The following is an 18,986-nucleotide window of genomic DNA, read 5'->3' as shown; positions in this document are numbered from 1 at the left end:
GAGGAGAGAGCCGAGAATGCTGAGTTAGTTCCATGTAGGGAGGAGAGTGTGGGAGGGATGGGTGACCCAGGAGTCTGGGACTTTTCACAAGTGACGTGAGCAGATAAAGGACAGTGCAGTGGTCTCAGTGCTAAAGGCAGAGAGGGGTGACAGGACAGAAAGTGTGTAAGGAGGTGGGCCCTGCCTCCCTCCTGCAGGTGGAGGCCTGGGAGCGGCCGGCTTTCTTTCGAGTGCGTGGAGTAGGTACTCAACATCTTTGATATCTTTTAAACTTTTTCTTATTAATTTTTAAATTTACAGGTCATTAGTGATTATCAGCACTTTGGATGGGCGAATTGCTGCCTTGGATCCAGAGAATCATGGTAAAAAGCAGTGGGATTTGGACGTGGGGTCCGGCTCCTTGGTTTCATCCAGCCTTAGCAAACCGGAGGTAAGAATTTTCTGTTAAATGTTGACATTTAACAGAAAAACTCAGTTGTAATGAGCAATTGCTATTAATCCGATGTATTTGCTTTTAGAGGTGGGGCTCAGGGCCCCATTGCCCAGGTGTGAGGCCTGCCTGCTCTTACCACGTCCCTTTGGGGCAGTTCCTTAACGTTTCTGTTCCTCAGTTACCCTCTTGTAATGAGATAGGTGGTATTAATCACCTATGTCTTAGGGTTGTTTTGGACATTAAATGAGTTAATTATATAAATGAGTAACTAAGGATACTATTTGCTATATCAGTGTAGCTCATTATCTGAGCTATAACATGATCATTGATTATTATCACATAGCCCCTAAATAATGAATCAAATATAAGTAACGTAACTGTGCTTTAATAGAAGTACAGGGGTGAGCAGAGGTAGGCTTACAGTTGTGAGTATGCCCAATACAGAGTCTATTCTTGTACAGTAGAGAATGGACTGACTCGGGTGAGAGGCTTCCGTTAAAACCGAAGGTCAGTTATATAATAAATACAGTAGGTTTTCTGAATGCATGTGTTAAAAAATGGACAAATTAGTTAGTTTACCTGTCTACTTATGTAGACAGGTTTGTGTAATTAAAATCAAGTTTGTATGAAAAGTTTAACTTCACAGAAAAATTTTCTACATATATTACTGTAATTTTACAGTATAAGTTTAAATTTATCCTGACTAGGTCTAGTGAATGCATGTGCTCACCAGTCACCGAGAGTGACCACATGCACACGGCCGGGACGTGGGGACACCAGCTGGCACTCCATAAAACTGCTGCAGAAAATCACGCCACATGACGGCAGACCCCAGTACATCTTGCCAGGCAGTGTGATCACGTGCGGATTGTTCCCCGAACACTGTTTACGAGCAGTGACTCTGGGATTTAAAGATGTAGACTATAGTTGTGATAGGTAATATTTATTTATGTCTGTGAAATACTACAGTACTTTTCCCAACATATGGCCTATTCGCTAAAATTTGTTAAATAAAAGTGAATTAATAATAATTTTTAAAAACCCTGTTAATTTAACATTAAGCAAATCTTGGTTAAAAGCATTTTAAAATGAACAGGTTGTTAATTTTCCCATCTGACATATGGACCAGAAATTTTGTCCGTTAAATCAGAAGTCCGTTAAATGGAGGGTTTACTGTATTATTATTTATTAATTTTTGCATCGTTTTCCATACGAACAACTGTAAACCTACTTGGGCCCCACCCCCTACATACTGCAAAACCTCAGAAATGATTCTTTCTCTACATTTTCCCTCAAGTGTGCATCCTTATTGTTAGCATAACTCATATGAAATTTTCTTAGAATATACTTTTAGACAAATTTGATTATTTGCAAAAAAGAGACCTTGCTTCCAAAACTGCTCTGCCACGTGACTGTAGGACTTGGGCAGTGGCTGAGGCCGCAGAGTGTCCTAAGCTCGTGGAGAACGTGGGGGCACTGCCTTCCTTGGTGAGGTTCGGGGAGTGAGGTCGGTTCATTTCCCTCGTCTTTAGTCTCCACTCTTAATCTTGAGAGAGACTCTCCTTTTCTAGAGCTTTGTTCTTTCATTTCAGTCATTTAAAGTAAGTCCCTCTTGCTTTGTGACGGCTGACACTGTTTTCCAGACTCCCCTTGGCTTCTGCCTTATCAGGTGTTCCTTTGGGACACTCCCCGGGGTACTTACTCTTGTCATCACCAGCCTTTCCTTCTCCAAAAGCCTCGTAGCCGGTGTCAAGGTTGCAAAGGCAGAACCTAACACGAGGGTTTGAGAAGACACTGATCAGTGGTGAAGGCGGCTTCCGGCGGGGCGGCGCTGCGGGACCCAGCCGGCAGGCATTCGGGGGTGCACCGGCCGCCCCCCGCGCTGGCTGCGAGCTGAGCCCGCACGGACTGCAGCCCACAGCTCATCAGACGGCCTGCTGAGCCGCCCTCAGAGTCGTGAGCTTCCTTTATGGTGAATCACTAGCACAAGAAGCAATCTGATTGAACGTTACATTAACAATTTCGAATCAGGTGTAATACTCAGATGATTACTACCCACGCTAAACATTATTTGTCCGTGTTCCGCTTGGAGTATGCTTGGGTATGCTGTATTTTTAAACTAGACACTTAAAGGACCAGCCAACGCAGAAGGCTGTACGCTGCGTCCTCTGAGGTAACACGACAGTGTGCGGCAGTGCCGCAAAGCGTGTGCATGTCGCAAAGGAACGCGCATGCGCAGCTGAAGGGCCTGGTGTGGCGGGAGAGCTTGGGCAGTCGTGATGACCTGGATGCTGAAGCACGTTTAAGTCAGCAGCAGCCAGTGAACGTTTTCTTACAAATGCCAATTATATTAGCTGGGTTTTTACTTTATTTTTATTCTTCACCCGAGGATATTTTTCTTATTATTATCACATAGAGTGGGAGGGAGGGAGGAAGAGAGAGAGACATCCATTCCTGTGACAGAGCCACATTGACCGGTTGCCTTCTGCAAGACCAGGGCCAGGGACGAACCGCAACTGAGGTATGTGCCCTTGACTGGCATTGAACCCGAGACTCGTTGGTCCCAGGGCCCAGCTCTAACCACTGAGCCAAACTGGCCAGGGCTGTTAGCTGGTTTTTAAATTAAATTTCAAAAATTTAACTATGGCCCTGGTTGGTTTGGCTCAGTGGTTGGAGCGTTGGCCTGGGGACCAGAGAGTCCCGAGTTCGGTTCCCGCTAGGGGCACATACCAAAAAAACAAACAAAAAAACACATTAACTATAGTTGGTATACAATATATTAATTTCAGATATATAATATAGTGATTTGACATTTCTGCCTTACACTGTGATCACCTAATTCTAGTAATCATCTGGCACCGTGCAAATATATCACAATATTACTATGTTCTGCTTCAACTTTCTTACGCATTCCCTACCCCTCCCCTTCTGGTAATCCTTTGACCTCTGTTTCTATGAGTCTGCTTTTATTTTGTTGTATTTGCTCATTTTTTTCTTGTTTAGATTCCATGTATAAGTGAAGCCATACTGTATTTGTCATTCTCTGACTTATTTATTCCACTCAGCACAATGCCCCCTAGGTCTATCTATGTTCTTGCAAATGGCAAGATTTCATCTTCTATTGCTGCGTAGTATTCTATTGTATATTTGCACTGCATCTTCTTTATCCAGTCATCTAGAGATCTTGGCTATTGTAAATAGTACTACAATGAACATAGGGTTGCATATGTCTTTTCAAATTAGTATTGTTTTTTCAGATATATACCCCGACGTAGAATTGCTAGGCTGTATGATAGATCTATTTTTAGGTTTTTGAGGAATTTCCATCCTGTTTTCCATAGTGGCTGCTCCAATTTGCATTCCCCTAACAGTGCACAAGGATTCCCTTTTCTCCACATACTCGTCGACACATGTAATTTGTTGACTTTTTGATAATAACCATTTGACAGGTGTGACATGATATCTCACTATGGTTTTATGTGCATTTCATGATGATTAGTGATGTTGAACATCTTTTTATATCTGTTGGCCCTGTGTATATCTTCGTTGTAGAAATGTTTTTTCATGTCTTCTGCCCAGTTTTTTTATTGAATTGTGTATTTTTTTATTGAGTTGTATGAGTTTCTTATACATATTGGATATCAACCCCTTAGTGGATATATTATATGCAAATATATTCTCCCATTTGGTCAGTTATCTTTTTGTTTTGTTGACCTTTTTTTTTTCTGCTAAGCAGAAGCTTTTTAGTTTGAGGACGTTTCATTTATTTATTCTTGTGTTTGTTTCCCTGATGTCAAATAGTGTACAACATAAGTTTTATTCTAGGAGTTCTATGATTTTAGGACGTACATTTAACTCCTTAATCTATTTTGAGTTATTTTTGTATATGGTGTAAGAGAGTGGTTCAGTTCTGAGAAGAATATCATTGGTATTTTGATGGGATTGTACTGAATCTGTATATTGCTTTGGGTAGTATTGTTACTTTTTTTTTTCATTTTTTAAATTATTTTATTTTTGTTATAGATGTTTCTCCTTTTTTTCCCCATTGAAAACCTCCTCCCGATGCCCACCCCCTCCTTCCTCAGCTTTGTTGTCCGTGTCCATTGGTTATGCGTACGTGCATATAAGTTCTGTGGTTTATCACTCCCTCCCCCCACCACCCCCTCTTCTGAGGGTTGTCAGTCTGTACTCTACTTCCACTTCTCTGGGTCTATACTAATCCTCAGATTGTTATGTTCATTATATTCCACAAATAAGTGACATCATGTGGTATTTGTCTTTTTCTGCTTGGCTTGTTTTGCTTAGGATAATACTTTCCACATCCCTCCATGTCATCTCAAAGGATAAGAGATCTTTCTTTCTTACAGCTGCATAGCACTCCATTGAGTTCATGTACCACAGCTTTTTTATCCATTCGTCTACTGATGGACATTTGGGTTGTTTCCAGATCTTAGCTATTATAAATAGTGCTGCTATGAACATGGGGGTACATCTATTCTTTCTGATTGGTGTTTCAGGCTTCTTAGGATATATTCCTAGAAGTGGGATCACTGCGTCAAATGGAAGTTCAATTTTTAATTTTTTGAGGTAATACCATATTGTTTTCCATAGTGGCTGCACCAGTCTGCATTCCCACCAGCAGTGTACTAGAGTCCCCTTTTCTCCACACCCTCGCCAACACTTGATGTTTGATGATTTGTTGATGGTGGCCATTCTGACAGGTGTGAGGTGATACCTCATTGTTGTTTTAATTTGCATCTCTCTGATGATTAGTGACGGTGAGCATTTCTTCATATGTCTCTTGGCCATTTGTATGTCCTGTTTGGAGAGGTGTCTATTTAGCTCCTCTACCCATTTTTTTTTGGGGGGGGGTTTCTTTGTCTTCCTTTTTTAGAGCTGTATGAGCACTCTATATATATTGGAAATTAACCCCTTATCTGATATATCATTGGCAATTATGCTCTCCCATACAGTGGGTAGCCTTTCTGTTGTGATGATTGTATCTTTCGCTGTGCAGATGCTTTTGAGTTTGATGTAGTCCCATGTGTTCATTTTCTCCTTTGTTTCTATTGCCTTAGGTGATGTATCAGTGAAAATTCTGCTGTGTATGATTTCTGAAATTTTGTTGCCTACGGTTTCTTCTAGCATTTTTATAGATTCATGAGTCACATTTAAGTTTTTTATCCATTTTGAGTTTATTCTTGTGTAGGGTGTAAGTTGATGGTCTACTTTCATTTTTCTGCATGTAGTTGTCCAATTTTTTTCAACATCATTTATTAAAGAGGCTGTCCTTACTCCACTGTATGCTCTTGCCACCTTTGTCAAATATTAATTGAGCATATTGCCTTGGATCGATTTTTGGGTTCTCTGTTCTGTTCCACTGTTCTATATGCCTGTCCTTGTGCCAGTACCAGGCTGTTTTGATTACAGTGGCTTTGTAGTATAACCTGAAATCTGGTAATGTGATCCCTCCAACTTTGTTCTTCTTTTTCAAGATTGCTGTGGCTATTTGAGGTCTTTTTTGGTCCCATATGAACTTTTGAAATATTTATTCTAATTCTGTGTAGTATGCCTTTGGTATTTTGATGGGGATTGCATTGAATCTATTGATTGCTTTGGGTAATATGCACATTTTAATGATGTTCATTCTTCCAATCATGAACAGGGTATGTGTTTCCATTTTTTTATATCTTTCTCTATTTCTTTTTTCAATGATCTGTAGTTTTCTGCGAAGAGGTCCTTTATTTCTTTGGTTAAGTTTATTCCTAGGTATCTTAATTTTTTTGCCGCAATGGTAAATGGAATTGTTTTCTTAGTTTCTCTTTCTTTGAATTCACCATTAGTGTATAAGAATGCCATCGATTTCTTGGTGTTAATTTTGTATCCTGCTACTTTTCCACATTCATTTATTAAGTCAAGTAAATTTTTGATGGAGTCTTTGGGGTTTTCTATGTATAGTATCATGTCATCTGCAAATAATGACAGTTGCACTTCCTCCTTTCCAATTTGGATCCCTTTTATTTTTTCTTCTTGTCTGATTGCTGTGGCTAAGACTTCCAGTACTATGTTAAACAAGAGTGGCGAACTTTTAACATTTCTTGTAGTGCTGGTTTGGTGCTAATGTATTCCTTTCGCCTTTTTTCATCTGGGAAGCTCTTTATTTGACCTTCCATTTTGAATGATAGCCTTGCTTTGTAGAGTAGTCTTGTATTCAGATCCTTGGTTTTCATGACCTTGATTACTTCTTGCCATTTCCTTCTGGCCTATAGTTTTTCTGTTGAGAAGTCAGCTGAGAGCCTTATGGGGGTTCCTTTGTAGGTAACCGGTTCCTTATCTCTTGCTGCCTTTAGGATTCTCTTTATCTTTATTTTTTGGCATTTAATTAGTATGTGTCTTGGTGTGGGCCTGTTTGGGTTCTTCTTAGTTGGGACTCTCTGTGCTTCTTGAACTTGAATGCTTTCTTCCTTCACCAAATTTGGGAAGTTTTCTGTCACTGTTTCTTCAAATATATTCTCTAATTCTTGCTCATTTTCTGCTTCTTCGGGGACTCCTATGATGCGTACCTTTCCAGTTGCCCCACAGTTCTCTTCAGCTGTCTTCCTGTTTTTTAATTGCTTTTTCCTTTTGGTTTTCTGATTGGTTGATTTTTTTCTACCCTGTCTTCTAATTCATTGATCCGGTCCTCAGCTTTTAGACCTTCCAGTGTGTTCTTTATGTCTGCTATGTCATTTTTCATTTCTTCTGGGTGGTTTTTAATTTCCATTTGGTTGCTTTTCAATGTTTCTATGTCTTTATTCATGGTGTTGATGTTCTTACTCATGTTGTTGAGCTTCCTCAATATCATGGCCCTGATTTCTAGCTCTGTTAACTTGCTTAAGTGCACCTCATTTATCTCATCTTTGGTAGAGGCCTCTTGTTCTTTCATTTGGCATTTGTTTCTTTGTTTCACCATTTTCGCTATCACAGTGGGCTTTGGAGCCTGACAGATTTTCCCTGTGGGTGTTGATGTTCTGCTGTTTGTGGCTCCCTCTCCTGAATTTGGATGAGTGTGGGAGGACCCACATTAAACACCACTGTGAAGTCTTACTTTCTTGGGAAAAGTTACAAGCCCAGGAATGGTTCATTTATTCTCTAGCCTTTTGCCTGGAGGCTATTAGTCATAGTTACTTGAAGAGCCTTGGGTTCTCAGTTGAATGAAAAACTCCCTCAGGTGTTCAGCGTAAGGGGATTTCCAGAGGGTGGGGCAGATGCTAGTTGTTAATGAGTCTCCGTTTGCATTTCAGTAGCCACCAGGTGGGGTTGAATCTCTGAGGAAGGGGCTGCCACTTCTGCCCAGAGCCTTGGGAAGGAGTAAGATGGTCACAGTCCTGTGTGGCCTCAACTCAGCAAAAGCTCTGAGCACCTTTCAAATCCCGGGTTTCCCCACACAGTTCCAGTCCAGTCCACACCCCCCCCCACCCCCCCACCCCCTGCCAGAGCCCAAGGTGAGTGGCTGTGGCTATTTTAGTGTTTGTCCCGGCTCTGTGCTGTGGAGCCGCTTGGGAGTTTAACCCTGAGGGCGCTGCTCACAGCTCAGACTGCTGCTGTCCGTGGGCTCCCAGCCCCCCTCTTATGCCTCTGCAATCCTACCAGAATCGATTCAGTGTCCCTGGTTATATGGTCCTCGCAAGGTGCTTTTTTGTTGCTTTTTCCTAACGATTTGTCTTTATTTTAGTTGTAATTCCAGTTTGTTCCTGAAAGATGGTCTGTGCAGCTTCTATTCACTCTGCCGTCATTTTGGAATTCTGTTATTTTAACAATATAAACCCTTCCAGTCCATGAGAACAGTATATCTTTCCATTTTTTTGTGTCCTCTTTCTTCAGTGTCTTAGAGTTTTCTGAGCATAGGTCGTTCACCTCCTAGGTTAAATTTATTCCTACATATTTTACTTTTTTTACACAGTTGTAAGTGGGATTGTTTTCTTAATTTCTCCTTCTGATCATTTGTTATGAGTGTATAGAACTAGAACAAATATCCCAAAATTTTACATGGAACCACAAAAGACCTCTAATAGCCTCAGCAATCTTGAGAAAGAACAAAGTTAGAGGTCTCATGCTACCTGCTATCAAACTATACTACAAGGCTATAGTAATCAAAATAGCATGGTACTAGCATAAAAGCAGATACATAGATCATTGGAACAGAATATAGAGTCCAGAAATAAACCCACCCTTATATGGTCAGTCAATCTCTGGCAAAGAAGGCAAGACTATATGATGAGATAAAGACAGTGTATTCAATAACTGGTGTTGGGAAAACTGGACAGATACAAGTGAGAAAAAGAAAGAAACTAGACCACCTTCTTACACAATACACAAGAATAAACTCAAAATGGATTAAAGACTTAAATGTAAGATCTAAAACCATAAAACTCCTAGAAGAAAACATAGGTAGTTAACTCTCTGACATTGCTCTTAGTTATATTTTTTTGATATATCTACTGAGGCAAGGGAAACAAAAGAAAAAAACAATAAACAAATGGTACTACATCAAACTAAAAGTTTTTGCACAGCAAAGGAAACAATAAACAAAACGAAAAGACAAACCTAACGTTTGGGAGAAGACATTTGCAATGATACTTCTAATAAGGCATCACTGTCCGTAATTTATAAAGAACTTAGAAATTAACACCAAAAAAACTCCAAACTATCCAATTAAAAAATGGGCAGAGAGCCTGAATAGACATTTCTCCAAAGAGGACATACAGATGACTAATAGGCATACAGATGGAAAGTTACTAATCATCAGAGAAATGCAAATTTAAAACACAATGAGATATCACCTCACACCTGTCAAATGGCTATCAATAAATCAACAAACAACAATTGTTGGTGAGGATGTGGAGAAAAGGGAACCCTCACGTATTGTTGGTGGGATTGCAAATTTGTACAGCCATTATGAAAAACAATATGGAGTTTCCTCAATAAATTAAAAATAGAACTACTTTATGACCCAGCAATTCCACTTCTTGGTATTTATTTGAAGAAATCCGAAACACTAATTTGAAAAGATATATACATCTCTTTGTTTATTGCAGCATTATTTACAATAATCAAGAAATGATCTTTTACAATGGTGGAGTTGGTAGGTGTGCCCAGGTGAAACAGTGGGGCTGGACACAGGGTCGGTGGCCCAAAAAGAGTGCTGAGGTTTTTTGTTTGTTTGTTTGTTTGATTTTTATTTATTTATTTTTTATCCTCACCCGAGGACATTTTTCCATTTTTTGTTCAGGTAGAGTGGGAGGGAGAGAGAGGAACCGAGAGAGAGAGAGAGAAACATCGATGTGAAAGGAACACATCGAGTGGCCGCCACCCGCACGACCAACCAGGGCCAGGGACAAACTGCAACCGAGGTACGTGCCCTTAGCGGGAACCGAACCCGGGTCTCTCAGGACCGCAGGCCGACGCTCTAACCGCTGAGCCAAACCGGCCAGGGCGAAAGAGTGCTGAGTTTTTGCTGCACATGCTTAGAAATGCAGAGAGCAATGCTGAACTTAAGGGTTCAGATGTAGATTCTCTGGTTATTGAGCATATCCAGGTAAACAATGCTCCCAAGATGTGCCGTAGCACTCACAGAGCTCATGGGTGGATTAACCTGTACACGAGCTCTCCCGGCCACTCTGGAGTGAGAAAGAGCAGATTGTTCCTAAACCAGAAGAGGAGGTTGCACAGTAGAAAAAGATGTTCCGGAAGAAACTGAAGAAACAAAAACTTATGGCCCCAGAGTAAATTCAGCATAAAATAAAGACTAATAAAAGTAAAAAAAAAGATATGGAAGCAACCTAAGTACCCATCAATAGATGATTGGATAAAGAAGAGGTACATGTATGCAGTGGACTGTTACTAGGCCATAAAAATGGTTAAATCTTTCCATTTGCAACAACATGGTTGGACCCAGAGGCTATTTTATGCTAAGTGAAATAAGCCAGAGAGAAAAAGATAAATTCCATATTATTTAACTTATATATGGAATGTAAAGAACAATATAAGTGAACAAACAAAACAGAAATGGACCCATAGATACAGAGAACAAACTGCTGGTTGCCAGATGGGAGGGAGGTTGGCTGGTTGAAAACCATGAAGGATGTAAGACATACAATTGCTAGTTACAAAATAGTCATGGGGAATATAGTTATTAATATTATAATACCTACCTATGGTACCAAGTGGGTACTAGACTTATTTGGGGTATCACCTCAAATATATAAATGTCTAATGCTGTGCTGTATACCTGAAACTAATATAAAATAGTATTGAATGTGAACTGTAATTGAAAAAACATAAAGTGAGTCTCTTGTAGGCATCATGTAGATAGTTCCTGTTTTCTGTTTTTGTTTTTTTTTAATCCATTTTGCCACCCTGTCCTTTTTTAGGGGGAGAGAGAGAGAGAAACATCAATTTGCTGCCTCCTACATGCCCCATACTGGGGATTGAACCCACAACCTGGGTGTGTACTCTGACGGGGAATTGAACCAGATCAGTCCGTGGGACAACGCTCAGTCCACTGAGCCACACTGGCTGGGCCACCCTCTGTCTTTTTTTGGAGCAAAATCCATTTACTTTTAAAGTACTTATTGATAGGCATGTGTTTATTGCCATTTTGTTCATTGTTTTTTGGTTGTTTTTGTTCTCTGTTACTTTCTTCTTCACTTGATTTCTTTCCTTTTGATTTGCTGGTTTTTCTTTAGTGTTTTGATTGGGTTCCCTTCTTTGTATTTTTTTGTGTATTTTTTAATGTGTTTATGGTTACCATAAGGTTCATATATATCTACATCTATATCTACAGCAGTCTGTTTTCAGCTGATAGGCATTTAAGTTGAAAAGCATTCTAATTGCAATACATTTTGCTTTCCCCTCTACACTGTTTTTGATGTCATGTTTTATATTTTTTTGTTTTGCGTATCTGTATTTTGTAGTTATAGTTAATTTTGCTACGTTTGTTTTTTAACTTTAATTTTAGCCTTTTTAAATGGTTGCTATATATTTACTTTTACACTGCTACTTTTTCTTTCCTCTATTTTCTTACTTCTGGTCTTTCTTTTTGGCACAAATAAGATCCTTTAATATTTCTTGTAAAGCTGGTATAATGGTTGGTGAACTCTTAGTGTTTCCTTGTCTAGGAAACTTATCTTTCTTTCAATTTTGAATGATAACCTTGTTGGATATTATATTATAGGTTGTAGGTTCTCTTCTTTCAGGTCTTATTTCCTGCCACTCCCTTCTGACCTTTAGACTTTCTTCTGAGAAATCAGTCCATAGCCTTATGGTGTTTCCCTTGTATGTGACTTGTTTTTTTCTTGCTGCCTTCAAAATTGTCTCTGTGTCCTTACCATTTCCCATTTTAATTACAGTATGTTCTTTGTGTGGGCATCTTGGGGTTCATTTTGTTTGGAACTCTCTATGCTGACTGGACTTGGATGTCTGTTTTCTTCCCCAGATTACGAAAGTTATCATCAATTGTTTTCTTCAAATATACCTCCTGCCCATGTCTCTCTCTCTTCTTCCAGAATCCGTATATTGTGAATATCAGAGTGCTTGGTTTTATCCCAAAGGCCACTTATGCTATCCTCATTACTTAACATTCTTTGTTCATTTTGCTCTTCTGATTCGGTGATTTCCACTCTTCTGTCTTCCAGGAAGCAGATCTCTTTTGTATTAACTAGTCTGCAGTCGATTTGCACTACTGTATTCTTTATCTCAGTTATTGTATTGCTCATCCCTGACTGCTCATCTTTCTTACATTTTCTACTTCTTCACCGAAGTACTCTCTCAGTTCCCCTATACCACTGTCCTGATTCTTGAGCACCCTTATACTGTGTTTTGAATTCTTTATCAGGCAAATCACTTTGTTTTATTATTGTTTTTCTTCTTGTTCCTTCACTTGAGGCATGTTCTTCTGTCTCCACATTTTGTTTGACTTTCTGTGTTTGTTACTACAAGTTAGCTGAGAGAGCTACATCTCCTCTGTGTGGTTTTGGCAGGTTAGATGTAGTTGGGATGAGCATGTGTGGTGCCTGGCATGTCACCTGGTCTGAAGGTATAGGTTCTGCGTGGGGTAGCCTGGTGTGTGTACACTTGATTGCCTAGGCGGGTCTTCCTGGTGTGCTTAGCATGCTTATTGCCTGGTGTGTGTACACTTGATTGCCTAGGCGGGTCTTCCTGGTGTGCTTAGCATGCTTATTGCTTTAATTGTCTGTTGCCTAAACCGGGTTGGAGCAGGACAGCTCTGAGTGTACACATCACACCATCCTGGTAGCTCTGCACTTTCTCTGGATGGGGCAATGTGCATGCACTGCTGCACTTTGCTAGTTCTGTACCCTCTCTAGACTGGGGAGCCCTGCGTGCATGCAACCCAGTGGGTGTGCAGTGCCCCCCTGTACCCACTGGATCAGTCACCAGGTGGAGGAGCCCCTTGTATGCACACTGTGGTGCCCTCCTGCTGTGCTGGATCTGCCTCTGGGACTATTGGCTGGGGAGGAACTACAGTGGCCTGCAGGTTGGCCAGAGACCCTGGATAGAGCTCCCACTCACTGTCTGTGTGCACAGGAAGCATTAACAATGGCGCTCACGTTTCTCCTGGCCTAGAGTGTCCTCAGCTCCTGAAGAGCTCTCGTGGTTTCCCGCCATCGTCTGTGCAGTCTCTCCTGTTCGTTGTGCAGAAGCTGTTTCTTTGACTCTTACCTGTCTTAGGAGGAGTTGCTCTAAACACAGGTATAATTCGAAATGTTCTCGGGAGGAGGTGGCTCAGCATCTTCCTGTGGCAGCGTTTTGGTACCGCCTCCATGTGAGCGGATGAGCGGATGAGCGGATGTTTCAGTTGCAGTGACACATTGTCATCATCACTAGTCCTTACCATTTTCTGTTGTTTATTAGGGCTGTCTTGTTTTAAAGATCCTCTTCCTATCCAACCCCAACTCTAGATCCTTTGGATAGACTGTTTTGAAGTGTCAAAGTGCAAGCATATTCCAAAAGTTCACTCTGTCACCTCTGCACAATGAATGAGAAGCTCACTGCTGTCTGTCCTGCAGGACAAGGGTCCCGAGACCTCTCTGCATTGCCTAGACTTAAATTTTCTACTTTAAAGAAAAGGAAAGAAAATCTTCAGTTACTGAACCATTTGTGGTAGCATGATTGGGTTATTATGTTTTGCTGCACACCTGAGTGTGTGGGACCATTTCTTCAGGCTGTGTGTTTACTATGTAGATACGTCAGTGACAACACCATTGCTCCCAGCCCTGTAATACACGTGTCATGTGCTTTACGAGCACAGTGTAACTAACACCCACCGTGATTCTCCTGAGGTTGACATGTTGGACTCATTCTGTAGAAGAGGAAACGGAAGCCCAGAGAGGTTAATTGCTTGAAGTTTTAAACTGACGAGGTGATAACGCTGGACTGAGCTCAGGCGTGCCGGACTGTCCCCGCTCCACCTGCTCGGGAGCCCTCTCCCATCTGGGCTGTGCCTCCCCTACACACTCAGGCTGTTCGCACAGCACGTCTGAGCTTGACTGTCTCCCTTTACATCTGTAAACATTATTGTGGCTCCTGAGAGCCCTTTCCCTCCAGGGTCATATCCGTCTACTCTTAAACCATATTAAATAATTAAAACAAATTTTAAAAACACTTACTTATTAATTCATTAAAAAAGACCAATGGGCCCATTGTATGATAGCATAAACAACATATTTTATGAAGAATAATGATATTTCCAGTACAAAAAATTTAATGAAAAAAGTGGCATTGTTTTACTTTTTTGCAAATCGGTTTACTTTCTGGTTTTAGTAGAAGACAATTAGATTTTTGTATCTGCTTCTGCATTTAATATGTGGCATTGTTTCCATTGAACTATATAAAGCAGAAAGTCCAGACACATACATACATAGTAGTTGGAAAGGGAGGAGTAGTTTAATATCCTTTTCAGGTGATTTTGGTCTTTTTTTTTTTTATACCATATCAAAATAAGTGAAAGTTTCTTAAAGGTTAATTGCACTATGGAATCTCAAACCATATTGATGAACATTATGTATTATGTTACATTAACATCCACTGGTCTGTCTTGCCTTTTACTCTTGCATGGTTTTTTACCATTATTTGGAAAATACTGGTTTACTGGGTTACAAAGATCTTCCCAATACTGAAATGTTCCCTCACAGAGTATTGTAAAAATCAGTTACTACTCTTACTGTGATCACATCAGGAAAACCTCTAAGTGCTGGGGAGCGGTCAGGCTCACATTGTAGCCACAGGTTTTCCAAAATTCCAGCTTTTGTGAAAACTTGAACTTTATCACAAGTGTTGTCTTTGAAGTGAGAGATTCACTTTACTTTTGAGAAAATGTCTGTGTAATACCCAAGTCTCATAACCATAGTTTTTCTCTCAGTTTTTCAAGTGAAAATGGAGCTCTGTGAGCAAAACTGCTGGTTCTGCTCAAACTCTGTCACACGTGCTGTCCCTCAGGGTGCTCGTGGGGCCCGTGCTCAATGCCACGTCCTAGCGAGGCAGGCGGGACAGTCGAGTGTGTACATTCAGGTCACAGTTCAACAAAAGTTCTCACATTTATCGCCTCTTTCTGAACATTCTGAGTGAAACTGCCCTGTATCTAGTTTTTTGCTGTGAGCGTGCGGCCATAAAGAATAAGAATACAAGGCCGTCGCCCGGCCGGTGTGGCTCAGTGTTTGAGCATCGACCTAGGCACCAAGATTCCTGGTCAGGGCCCAGGCCCAGGTTGTGGGCCCGATCCCCAGTGGGGGGCATGCAGGAGGCGGCCAGTCCATGTTCTCTCTCATCAATGTGTCTATCTCTCTCTCTCTCTCTCCCTTCCTCTCTCTCTAAAAAAAAGAATACAAGGCCGAGGCCCCAGCTTCAGTGTTTTACACTCTGTACAAATGTCACTCAGTGAGAGGGCAGTGATGCCATGTTAAAAACTGTTTTGCCTTCTGTGTCCCTTAAAGTGTCCACAGGCCACACTTTGACAATTGCTTAGTGGTATATAATAAAAGTGATAAAAAGGTCTGTAAGATTAGGATCATGTCAACAAGGAGAGGGATGTGTTGTGAGCTGCAGTCACCAGCAAGGTGTGTGTTGCTCAGCGTCTAGAAGTTGTGTTCAGAAGTTGGACAACATACCACAAAAAGAGGACCAAACACTACTACTTGGAACACTGGGAATTGGATGCGTAGATAACTTTTTAAATGCATCTGATACAATGTAACAGTTAACGCTGTGTCTGAAGCCCAGCATTTGCTCGGAAGGGTCGTGGAGGAAGGAGCCTAGGTGCAGCAGGTAGAGGAACTGGTGTGGAGATGTAGCACGTACCACCCAGGTGACCATAGGCAGACCCTTGGCTTCACGTGGGGACTCCTGTATTAGAATGTCGGTTCCTCCAGGCTTCATCGGAGTGTTACAAAGAGGAAACAGATCAAATCTGGACACCAGAGAAGATGTACTCTCTGTGCAGCAATTATGAATCTAATAAGAAGCCGAAGGGCAAAGGATTTTATAGTCTGTACCGTAGTTTCCAGCTATCAGGGAGAGAGGAATTGGTTATGCATTACCTGCACTTTTGTTGGAATTACGAAGCTGTGCAGGAACTTTTTAGGTAGGAGCGACTAGGACTCAGGAGCTTGTGTTCTAGTGCTTCTTCCACTAGCTGGCTTATGACCTAGCCAAATTTGACCTAGTCTTTAATTTCCTTCTCTAAAATTAGGGGGTTGGACTAAGTCTCTAAAGATTGTTCTAACTTCAAGAATCCAGTACCACCAAATACATGAACACCCCAGTAAATTATCTAGATGGATCTTGGAACTTCCCTTTCACTACATTTAAGGATTCTTTAAAAAGTTCATTAGATGTTACCATTAGGAGCGTGTCTCATTGCCTTGTGGCCTGCTCCAATGTTGTCCTTAACCTTTTCTGATCCAAAAAGCATTTAAGGTAGTATGTCATGTTGCTTTAGTGGTGTTTTATGTCAGTAAAAAAAATAAGTTCCCAGAGGATTACAGAGATTACTGTTTCTGTTAAAAACAAGCATTTTACATTATATTTAGAATGAATTGTATACTGTAGGAAAGTTGAGGTGCCTTGGGACACAAATCTGAATCACCATTTTTTCCTCTTAACTAGGTATTTGCAAACTTCCTTAAAAGAATACTGATATAAATCAAGCTAAAACTATGTGTGTCTGTGTTAGAATAAATGATAAACCCAAGGCAGTAATTTTCAACCAGTGTGCCGCAAGAATTTTTAAAATATGCAATACCTGACTCTTAGTCAGGGGCACTGACCTCTTTTCCCTTAGATTGTCAAATAAAAAAAAGGCAACAGTTGCCCGGCTGGTGTGGCTCAGTGGATTGAGCATTGTCCCATGGACTGAGAGGTCCTGGTTAAATTCCTGGTCAGGGCACATGCCTGGGTTTCCAGCTCAATCCCCAGTAGGGGACATGCAAGAGGTAGCCAGTCTGTGTTTCTCTCTCTCATCTATGTTTTTCTCTCTCTCTCCCTTCCTCTTGCTCTAAAAATATCAATAAAAACATTTTTAAAAAATGACAACAATCAACACGACAATAGCTGTCTGGTGTGAATGAATCAAAATTATACCTATTTTTCTGTTAGATTGGTAAAAAAAAATATGATATAGTTTTGGTGTGTTGCAAAATTTTAGTAATTAGTTTGTGTGAGCCATGAAATGAAAAAGATTAAAAATTGCTGACCTAAGGTGTATTCTGTTAGCTTTAACAGATGTGCCCTACTTTTTGAGCATAGTACTTTTGATAGTATCTAAGAATTTTGTCTTAATTTTCAGAAGGACCCACTTGAGATGAAACTGATTTGCTTTCCTCTGGTAATTTACATGCAGATTCAACCTTGAAAAAGCATTTAGGAGATTTGCCTGTGGTCCTCATTGTCTTAAATTTTATTTTGTTTTGTAACATATTTACATAGTTTTTCTTTGAGGTCTTTGGATGGCATTTGGACGATTCTTTACCAAATCTAAGATTTAATATCTTTGAACTGGTTACTTCTCTATATCTTGGAACATATTCATAAATACAAAGACCTTTCTTGTATTTATTTAAAATGCATATTATAAGTGTGTGTATACAGCTAGTTTGACAGATGAATATCTTTATCTTTCCTTTATTTAGAGATATATTTGTTTTGTGTTTCGGTTTTCTGTTAAAATGCCCCTTAAAAAGAACAAACAACTTTTTTATCAGTCTATAGTTAGAGTCTGGGGTTTTGTTTTATTTTAGGCTTGTTCCTCCTCTAGGGACAGGCCTTGTTGTTTCAAACAGGTGCAGAAACAGACAACCAGGAAGCAGGAGCTCTCCCACCTCCTGTCCATCGCCTGGGGCTGCATTCATTGAGAAGGCCTTCAAGGGTGGGCATGGGGGGTCTTTGGAAAGAGCATACTTTTCATGGTTACTGATTCATGGTTCACAAAGAGTTCATTAGTAGACCTTATTGAGTATTGCTTTATTAAAAGAAGATCTGTAATCTCTTTTAAAGATCATCAAACTTATGCCCTGGCTGGTGTGGCTCAGTTGGTTGGCCATCTTCCCGTGCACCGAAAGGTTGCCAGTTCGATTCCTGCCTGGGTTGCGGGCTCAGTCCTCCGTGAGGGGCGTGCAGGAGGCAGCCATTGGATGTATCACTCTCACATCGATGTTTCGCTCTCTCTCCTTCTCCCTTCCTCCCTCTGTAAAAATCAACAAAAAAATCTTTAAAAAAATGATTCTCAAACTTACACTGAAAGATGTCCAGTCCTTTTGCAGTTTTTCATTTGTACATAAACTGGCACATAGTCAGCCTCATGATGTCACCTAAGATGGTGATTTATCGTGAAGAGTTGCTGTCAATCATATAGCAGACCGATATTTAAATAATTGTTTCGGTTAATTGCTTTTCTTTTAATTATAGGAATGAAGCAGTGCTTTGATTCAGTTTGTTTTATTAATCACTTAGCATGGCTGAAAGCAATGCTGTGAAACAAACCAATTTATTCCAGTACGCTTGTTACCAAGCAAGAAGTTGATTTGACCCTACTTTTTAAGAAATTGACTTCATGAATGTATATTGGTCTAAGGAAAGGAAGAGACAGTTTCTAAAATCTGTGATTTTCACCATGAATATGAAAAATGCTTAAAAAGTTAGTCTGGTAATTTTCCTTGAAGTCTTTTGTTTTGTAGGTTAACTAGTTTAAGGAAAAAAAAGAATGAAACAGTTATTATCTACTTGGTATCTCACTGCCGTTGGGCATTCATTACCAAGTTTTGAAGATAATAAATATCAAATCAGTGATGGTTTGTTTTTTCTTCTGTATTTACTTTTATTTTAAATCTACATTTCCTTTTACGCATGTCACACAGGGTGACTTTAATAGTCAGAGCTACTGAAAGAGCTTACAATCCCTTACGTTAGATCATCTCCCTTAGTCTTTGAGGTATGATTTCCCAGGAACGCTTTTCTTTTAGTGAATAAGATTCCTTTACTCTCCTCATCATGCTAATTTAAA

At 40.3% G+C, this 18,986-nt stretch overlaps 1 protein-coding gene across 1 annotated transcript in view; it reads left to right on the top strand.

The window, feature by feature from the left end:
* The window catches only part of EIF2AK3 (eukaryotic translation initiation factor 2 alpha kinase 3), an 89,562-nt gene that overhangs the window by 13,035 nt on the left and 57,541 nt on the right, over positions 1–18,986 (top strand). The window contains exon 2 of the mRNA XM_036255646.1: positions 301–430. The gene's annotated coding sequence lies outside the window, so the exon portion shown is untranslated. The remainder of the gene's footprint in view (positions 1–300; positions 431–18,986) is intronic.

Source organism: Molossus molossus, unplaced genomic scaffold (assembly GCF_014108415.1).
Source record: "Molossus molossus isolate mMolMol1 unplaced genomic scaffold, mMolMol1.p scaffold_m16_p_12, whole genome shotgun sequence".
In the NCBI taxonomy this organism is placed as follows: Eukaryota; Metazoa; Chordata; class Mammalia; order Chiroptera; family Molossidae; genus Molossus; species Molossus molossus.
The sequence above is the reverse complement of the archived record's forward strand: the minus strand, read 5'-3'. Positions and strand labels throughout refer to the sequence as shown.